This window comes from Bison bison, unplaced genomic scaffold (assembly GCF_000754665.1).
Source record: "Bison bison bison isolate TAMUID 2011002044 unplaced genomic scaffold, Bison_UMD1.0 scf7180017864203, whole genome shotgun sequence".
Classification (NCBI taxonomy): domain Eukaryota; kingdom Metazoa; phylum Chordata; class Mammalia; order Artiodactyla; family Bovidae; genus Bison; species Bison bison.
The window spans coordinates 6,354,753-6,362,170 of record NW_011494775.1 but is presented as its reverse complement, the minus strand read 5'-3'; positions in this window follow the sequence as shown (position 1 = coordinate 6,362,170).

Genomic DNA, 7,418 nt, shown 5'->3' with positions numbered 1-7,418 from the left:
GCTGGGTTCCACCTCAGACTCCTCACCTGGAACACAAGCAAGGGGTCGACCAGATGACCCTCATCCCTCCCCAACCCTTCCTCCTCCTATTACTGCTGTGGTTCCTGGGGAGCTCTTGCCTGGGATGCTCCTGACAGGAGCATCTCCCCCTCCCCTCTAGGTGGAGGGTGAGCAGGTGAGGAGGGGGCTAGAGGGGGGTTCCCCCCAAATTTCCCAGGAAGACATGCCACTGGGGGCCTGGCTTCCTACCTCCCTGATACACAGGGAGTTCAATAATAATGGAAATGTTGTGTTGCATGTGTGTGTGTGTGTGTGTGTGTGTTAGGTAAGGAGGAGTTAGCCATGGGTTCCTACAAAGTCAGGGATTTATTATGGAGACAATTACATGGGAGCCAGTGGGGACTGCTGAGGGCCAGGGTGCTTGTTAGGGAGGTGGGTTAACCAGCAGTTACAGCTGTTAGCGCCAGAGGGGAGAAGAGGGGGGGAAGGATGGGGAAGCGGGGAGGGAGGTGGAGGAGGGAAGAATGGGGAAGGCAGGAGGGAGGTGAAGAAGGAAAGGATGGGGAGGAATAGGAGGAAGCTGGAAAGGGGGAGAAGGTGGGGAAGGGGAGGGGAGGGGCATCAAGACCCCCTCTTTCCTTCCTGGCAGAAGAAACTGAGCCCCTTCATGTAGGGTGTCTGGGTCAGGCTCTGCTCTCCCCATCGTACCCCTGGGCTCCCCAAAAGTCAAGTTGGAGAGAGTTTGGAGGAGGGACAGCAGTGGTCTTTGCTGGAAGAGCCCAGTTGACTCCTCCTTTCTTGGTTCCTTGACCAACTGATCAGATGTGGGGCCACCAAGAAGGATGCAGAAGCCCTACAAACTTGAGTACCAGAGGCCAGGCTGCCTGTTTGCGGGCAGAATAGGGGATCCCCCAGAATAGGGGATGCCCCCAAAGTACAGGCTGGACTATCCCTCCCAGTCTCCTCGCCATCGCCCCCCAAGTGCCAGGGTTTGAGGGGGTCCTGGATTCCCTGGGATTGTCCGAAGGACTGGGATTGTCTGATGGATTCCCCATACCCCACAAATTCCACCAGGACTTCAGCACCGCAGCCAAGACCCACTCTATCCCCAGCTGGACACACTGATGTGTCCACAACAGAGCACACTGGGCGCACATTGGGACTCCGGCCCGGGGTTGGCTCATGGGCTGGGGGCCTTGGGCAAGCCCCAGACCAGCCTTCTGCCTCAGTTTCCTCATCTGAAAAATGGGGATGTTAGCCTTGCTCCCTCAGATTCTCACCTCCCCAGTGGGCAGCTGGCATTGTGGAGGATGGTCAGGCAGGTAGAACCAGGTTCTGCTGGGCACATGACTCCCCCAGAGTTGGGGCCCCCACCCCCACATCTGGGGAGGGAGGAAGGAGGCAGCAGATGACTGAAGGGAGGAGAAAACAGTTTCCTTCCAGCCCGGTGGCCCCATGTGACTCACCTGCTGGGCTCAGGAGCAAACAGCTCTTGTCCCCACCTGGCTGCCCTGGGGGGAGGGGAGCCATTCAACCCCCCAATACATCCAGGAGGATGCGTCTTTTTGTAGACTGGGGCTGGAGGGATTGTTCTAAAGGCCACAGGGACCCCTGCCTGCTGGGTTTCCAAGCCAGAACAGAAAGCCCAACCCCACTTAGCCTGGCCTTCAAGGCCCGGTTTTGACATCCACCCTCTCCTGTCAGATCCCAGCTTATCTCCTCGACTTACATAACAAATATTTCCTTGATGAAGGCCTGTGAGCTAATGCCAGCCTCCAGCCACTGCTCCATCCCCTTCTGCCCCAAATTATTATAAGGGGTCTTTTCATCCCTAGACTAACCTTACCTGACTCAAACTCCTGCACATCCTACTAAACCCAGCCTCGAGGTCCTCTCCTCCAGGAAGTCTGCTCCCTCCCCCTAGTCCTGACCTCAGGCGCCTGAGTGACTGTGTTGTCTTTGTCTCCCCTTCCCAAGTACTGAAGCTAACCTGGAGGGTGGGGCTGCCCAGAGGGATTTGTTAAACTAGGTGAAGGTCAGTTCCCTTCCTCCATCCCTGACTTGCAGATTCTGCTCCATGGGGCGTGCACCCGTCTCAGCATCTCAGTGTCCCTCTGAAGTCTCCCGAGTTCCCTCAGCCCAAAGGGGTGCAGGCAAAGGACACAGACCTGGAAGGCAGAAAGAAGGAAGCGGGTGGACAGCCGTGGGTAATGGGGAGGAGCCCCCCTGCCTCCCTTCTCCCTTCCTGGCAGGGCGGAAAGGGCACGGGTGTGTTCAGATAAATGGCACATTAATGGGGCGCCAGGCCAGGGCGAGGCTCCCTTGCCGGATGCCGAGGGTTACCCACGGGGTGGGGACTCGCACCCTCCCAGAGTGGGAGGGCCAGAGTCCTCCCTACCGGCTGGGGCCTCCTCCTCTGCGTCTGGAAACTGGGCGCTCTCCCAGGCGAGTGCTCCCCACCCCCGCATCTGTTGTCCTGTCCTGGGCTCTGGGGACCCAGGGCAGGACCCTCCCGGGGGTCGAAGCTGGCATGCTGGGGCTCAGCAGAGCCAGGGCCATGACTGGACTCCGGCCGAGGTGGCTCCCGAAGATCCCCTGCCAGGAGCAACCCTGCTGCAGCCCGGTCCGGATACGCGAGCCTGGGGCTTCCCGGAACCCACCCACTGCGCCCCGCGCCACCCGCCGCTCCAAGATCCGCCGGCCGGCTTTCTGCAAGGAAGAAAGCGTTGTGGGTTAAATAGATACATATTTACATCTTTAGTCGTCAAAGGAGAGACCCTTCCGGGAAGGGCCAGAGGGCGCCCAGGGCCGCCCAGGGACATGGGGGCGGGGGGACCACTCTCTCCCCTGTCAGGACCGGAGCTTGGCCGCGGGGGTGGCCCGGACCCTCCGGAGCAGGCGCCGAATGCGGGTTTCGTTGCTGCGGGGAAATCCGCGGCCTGAGGTGCCCGGGAACACGCGATCAGCGGAGGCGGGTAGCGGGGCGCCCCCTCCACCATCCTCTGGAGGCAGCCACCCGCGCCCTGCCTGGTTTGGCCTCAGTTTCCCCGACTGCAAACCGCAGAACAGGCTCCAAGTTTCCTCACTACCAGGGTTTCGGGGGGATGTGATCGCGATGGAGAGGAGTGACCGGGGGTTCGGGCCTGACGAGCGTATTCGTGCGCTCAGTCCCTTCTGGCTGCGTCTCCAACTGGGTCTTTCCGTGTTTACGAGACGGGCGTCCGAAGCTCCGGCCAGCAGCCCAGCTCCCGGACCTGCACACGATCCCCGGCTCGCAGAGGGAGCGAAGGCAGGTGGAGGAAGCGGCAAGAACGCGGGCCGACCTCGGGCGCCCTGGGAATCCCGAGCCCCCGAGGATCACTTTCCAGACCGGGCAGGCTGAGCGTCCCCAAGCTACACAACCCGGGCGCCCGCGCGCCAATCGGGGCCTGGCTGCGACCACCCGCCCGGGTCGTAGAGGCGGGGGTGGAACACTCTCCGTTCTCTGCGCCTGGAACTCCTGGGCCCGCGGAGGCCGAGCTGCTGGGGCAGGTGGAGGAGGACGCGGGGACCCAGGGAAGACCCCGCCGGCCGCGACTCCCAGCCCCGGTGCCCTAGTGCCCCGGTGCAAATAAGCGCGGTGTTTGCAGAGAGCGCGGCGGGCGGCGTGGCCCGAGAGCGATGAGGATTCGATGGAGCCGCGCGGCGCGGCGGGGGCAACCGAGCCGGGTCGGGCTCGGGGATCGATCGGGCGCAGCTGTCGCCGACACGCCCGCGGGAGCATCCACTCGGCGGGCCAGCGCGACCGGGCGTCCCGGGACCGTGGGCAGGAACCTTGGACCTTCTGTCCGTCAGCGGCGAAACCCCAACGTCGTGGCGCCCCAGATTCGGCACTGAGAAGTCCCCACACCCAACCTCTGTTCGAGACTGGGATCTTCGGGGCGCCATGAGCCAAGCGTGGCCGGGACCCCCGGCCGGAGGGGAACAGTCTTGCACCCTTCCCGCACCCCCCAATCTAAATAAAATCCTCCGACCCGGCCCGAACGAAGGCGCAGAGTCGGGCGGAGCATGCGGGCCCAGTCAGGTGTGCACAGCCAGAATTTGGGGGGAGTCTGCGGGTTTGGGGGTCCGTACCGGGGGCTGACAAGGGTCTCTGGCTTGGGAGGGACTGGAGAGAGATGTGGATCGCCACTATTTATTTAAACCTCGCTCTAATAAAATGGAAGAATGCACAGCGGTTGGTGAGTTTCATTTCCATGGGGGACAAATCCAATCACAGAATCAGCCACCAACAGTGGAGGGGCCTAGGGGAAGCTCAGAAAGGGAAAACTTTTGCGTATAATACCCACCCACATATTTTTAGCTGCCATCAGGAGCTAAATCGACAAGGAATTCAGCCTGTGCAAGAAGACAGGAGATGGACGGTTCTGATTCCAGCTATGGTAGAGATGGGCAGGAACCCTGGCGTTGGAACCCCGGAAGAAGGCTGGGTTCCCCCGGAGTGGGGAGGAGATCTGAGCCTCAGCTAACCCTCCCAGCCACTGGATGGACCCCACAAGCCCTCAGGTCAGCCAGATGTGAGGTTTGCTTCTCAGCTTCTCCCGGGCTGTGAACAGAGAAGGTGGACATTGATCAAGGCAGCCCAGCATGGGTTGGGACACCTCCAGGTGCAGACCTGGGTTCCAGGGGTCAAACTCCAATTTTCTTGGAGGGGATACTGAGGCCAGAGAACCCTCTGCCACTTGGCCAAGGTCTGGGCAGGGTCTAGGATCAGGGGTCGCCCTGCCCCCATCTGGCCCACCCTCCCCCAACCCGCAATTTGCCTAATGACTGAAGATCGATCAGGGCCCCAGCCACCGGCCGGTCTGCGGCCAGTTCAATTCTATTTTACTAATTACTAAAAGGCTGCTGGTGGGGGAAGCCCATTCTGGGGTTCCAGGGGGCTCCCCACTCTCTCTCTCTGGAGGGTGGCAAATTTTTGCTCAGTCTCCCAGGGGGAACATAGTCTCTGCAGGTGCGGAATCCCCACCTCTGGGGGTGTTGGAGTGTCCAGGCTGACTGGGGGGCTCCATGTACCTGGGGGACGAGGCAGGTCCCCCCATCAGGAAGCCCCGGCCCAGAGGAGACGTTTAGGGTGTCTGGAGGCAGTGGAGGGGAGGGGGTCCCTTCATCTTAAAGCAGCTGGTCTACCTCTTTCAAAATGGATACTTTCCCTGTTAGAACAGCCACACAAGCTTGTTATGAAATTGAAAATGATAATCAAGCTGGAGGAAATATATGAAGATGGAGGTAAAAGGCTGCATGCTCCCGATCCCCACGGAGCACCCCTTAGTTGACTTTGGGGGTAATTCCTCCATCTCTGCTTTCCCACCCATAGAGACCCCACCCCCACAGTGGGTCCCCCCACCCCGGCCTGATTTGAGCTTGCTGGGCCTGGGATGCAATCATTTTATGAAGGCTGATTGATTTTTAGATCCTACGATTATTTTTAATTATCTGTGATTGTTGGCAAGTGAGACAGTGGGGGTGGGGTGGCTGGAGCAGGGCAGAGCCAGAACCCACCTCCCAGACTTGGAATCTGCGTGGGGAGGGGTTAGTCAGTTGCTCAGACCTGTCCCTCTCTGCCGCCTCTGTTTTCCTACCTGGAAGATGGGTGTCCCTGAAATTTTATGTAAATCCTGAATTGAAAATTCAGTGGACCAGGACCTGGGGGCAGTGTTGGCACTTGGACAAAACCCCGAACAGCCACAGCCACCACTCTCTACCTTGGACCTGCTGTGGATGCTGAACAGAGGCACAACTTCCCCTCGGGGCTCAATGAAGCAAGAGTATGTGCCTGGTAAACAGTAAGTGGCTACTAAATGCTAAGTCCTAAGCACAAGGCACTGGGAGGCAGTGTTTTTTTTAGTGCCCTGTTCCACCCCAGGACATAGCTCAGGCCATTCTACTGTCTGATCCCCACATCCCGCTGTGCAAGCTGGGGGTCGGATCATCTTGGTCCTTCAACCTCCTTGCACTGCTGCACTGGGAGACAGCCTACCCCCTCCCCACTATGGTGGACAGCAAAGATGTGCCCAGGCTCTCAGTGGGGGCAGGTAGGAAGGCACCCTCCCCTCCCCTCCCCCCACCCCAGTCAGGGAAAGGGAAACTGAGACACAGGAGCCACCGCACAGACACCAAGTCCAGTGGCAGTTCCCAGAATCAAACCTCCAATCCTGCTGAAGGTGGTGAGACAGCGACATGCCCAATGGTTTGCATGGAGGGGGAGCTCCCTGACAGGGCCTTTGCAGCCCTCCACCCATGGTTTAGAGCCCTGACCCTCCCTGCTGAGGTGGGGGGTCCTGGGGGACTCCATCACAGACCTTACTAGCCCTACCCTCCTCCTCCGGCTTTGGGAAAAGGCAATGGTTATCCTCTGGGCAGGAATAAGGGGTAGGGCTGGTTTTGGGAATCCCTCCTCACCCCACACCCTGCTCTTCAGTTGGGGGCACATTTTGGGGTCTGACTTGGCCACTCTGGACTCCCCTTCCTGACTTGCATCTCATTCCCACAAAGGGATCACAGTGGGGGAGGGGGTCTCTGAGTGTGGAAGGCTCCCTCATTTATCCCAGTTCCAGGGGTCCCTGGGCCTCACCTGTCTCCAGGTGGGGAGGAAAAGGAGCACCTTCCCTCCTCTCACCACAAAGAGAAACCCCAGGGAGAGGGTGGAGTCTGACCAGGGGCTTCCTGGGAAGCAAAGAGGATGTGTATCAGGCCTGCCTGATCTGGAGGGTGACAGAGGTTCTTGCAGAGTCACCCCCAAGCTGCTCTCACGCTGGAGATGGAGGCAATTAGAAGGACTTGGAAATAGGAGGAGCTTTTAGCATCCCTGAGGCCGGGTGCTCCATTGTACAGCTGGGGAAACTGAGGGCCCAGTGCCTACACATGGGAGCAGATCCAGACACCTGGAGACACAGGCTGGGAATCAGCCTGAGGACCTTCCTTTCAGCACCCTCCCCCCAGAGAGAACTTGGGGGCACGATGTGACTCCCGACCTATGCTAGGAGAGAGGGAGGTTTGGGAGCAGAGAGCCCACCTCCTAGGGATCTGCGTGAGAAGGGGGCAACACCTGGATCACAGGCCCCCACTGAGTCACACTCCGGTGCACTCCCTAAAGATGGACTCACAGGTGCCAGGGAGGAAAGTAACCTTCACGACCCTTGGAAGAGACAGAGAATCTGAGCCCCAGAGACTAAGTCACCAGCCCCGCCTCGGTGAAGTCTGTCCTCGACCTCCGTCCACTGTCCCCGAGTACCACTGATCCCCAGGGGGCATGGTGGAGGCAGTGGCAGGGTGTCTGGCAGAAGCCCGGAGTCTAGCCCACTCCGGCCAGCGTGGCGCTCCAGGGGGCCAGGGCGGGCGGAGAGCTAGTCGGCGGGAGGCGGCGGCTAGGGGAGCCG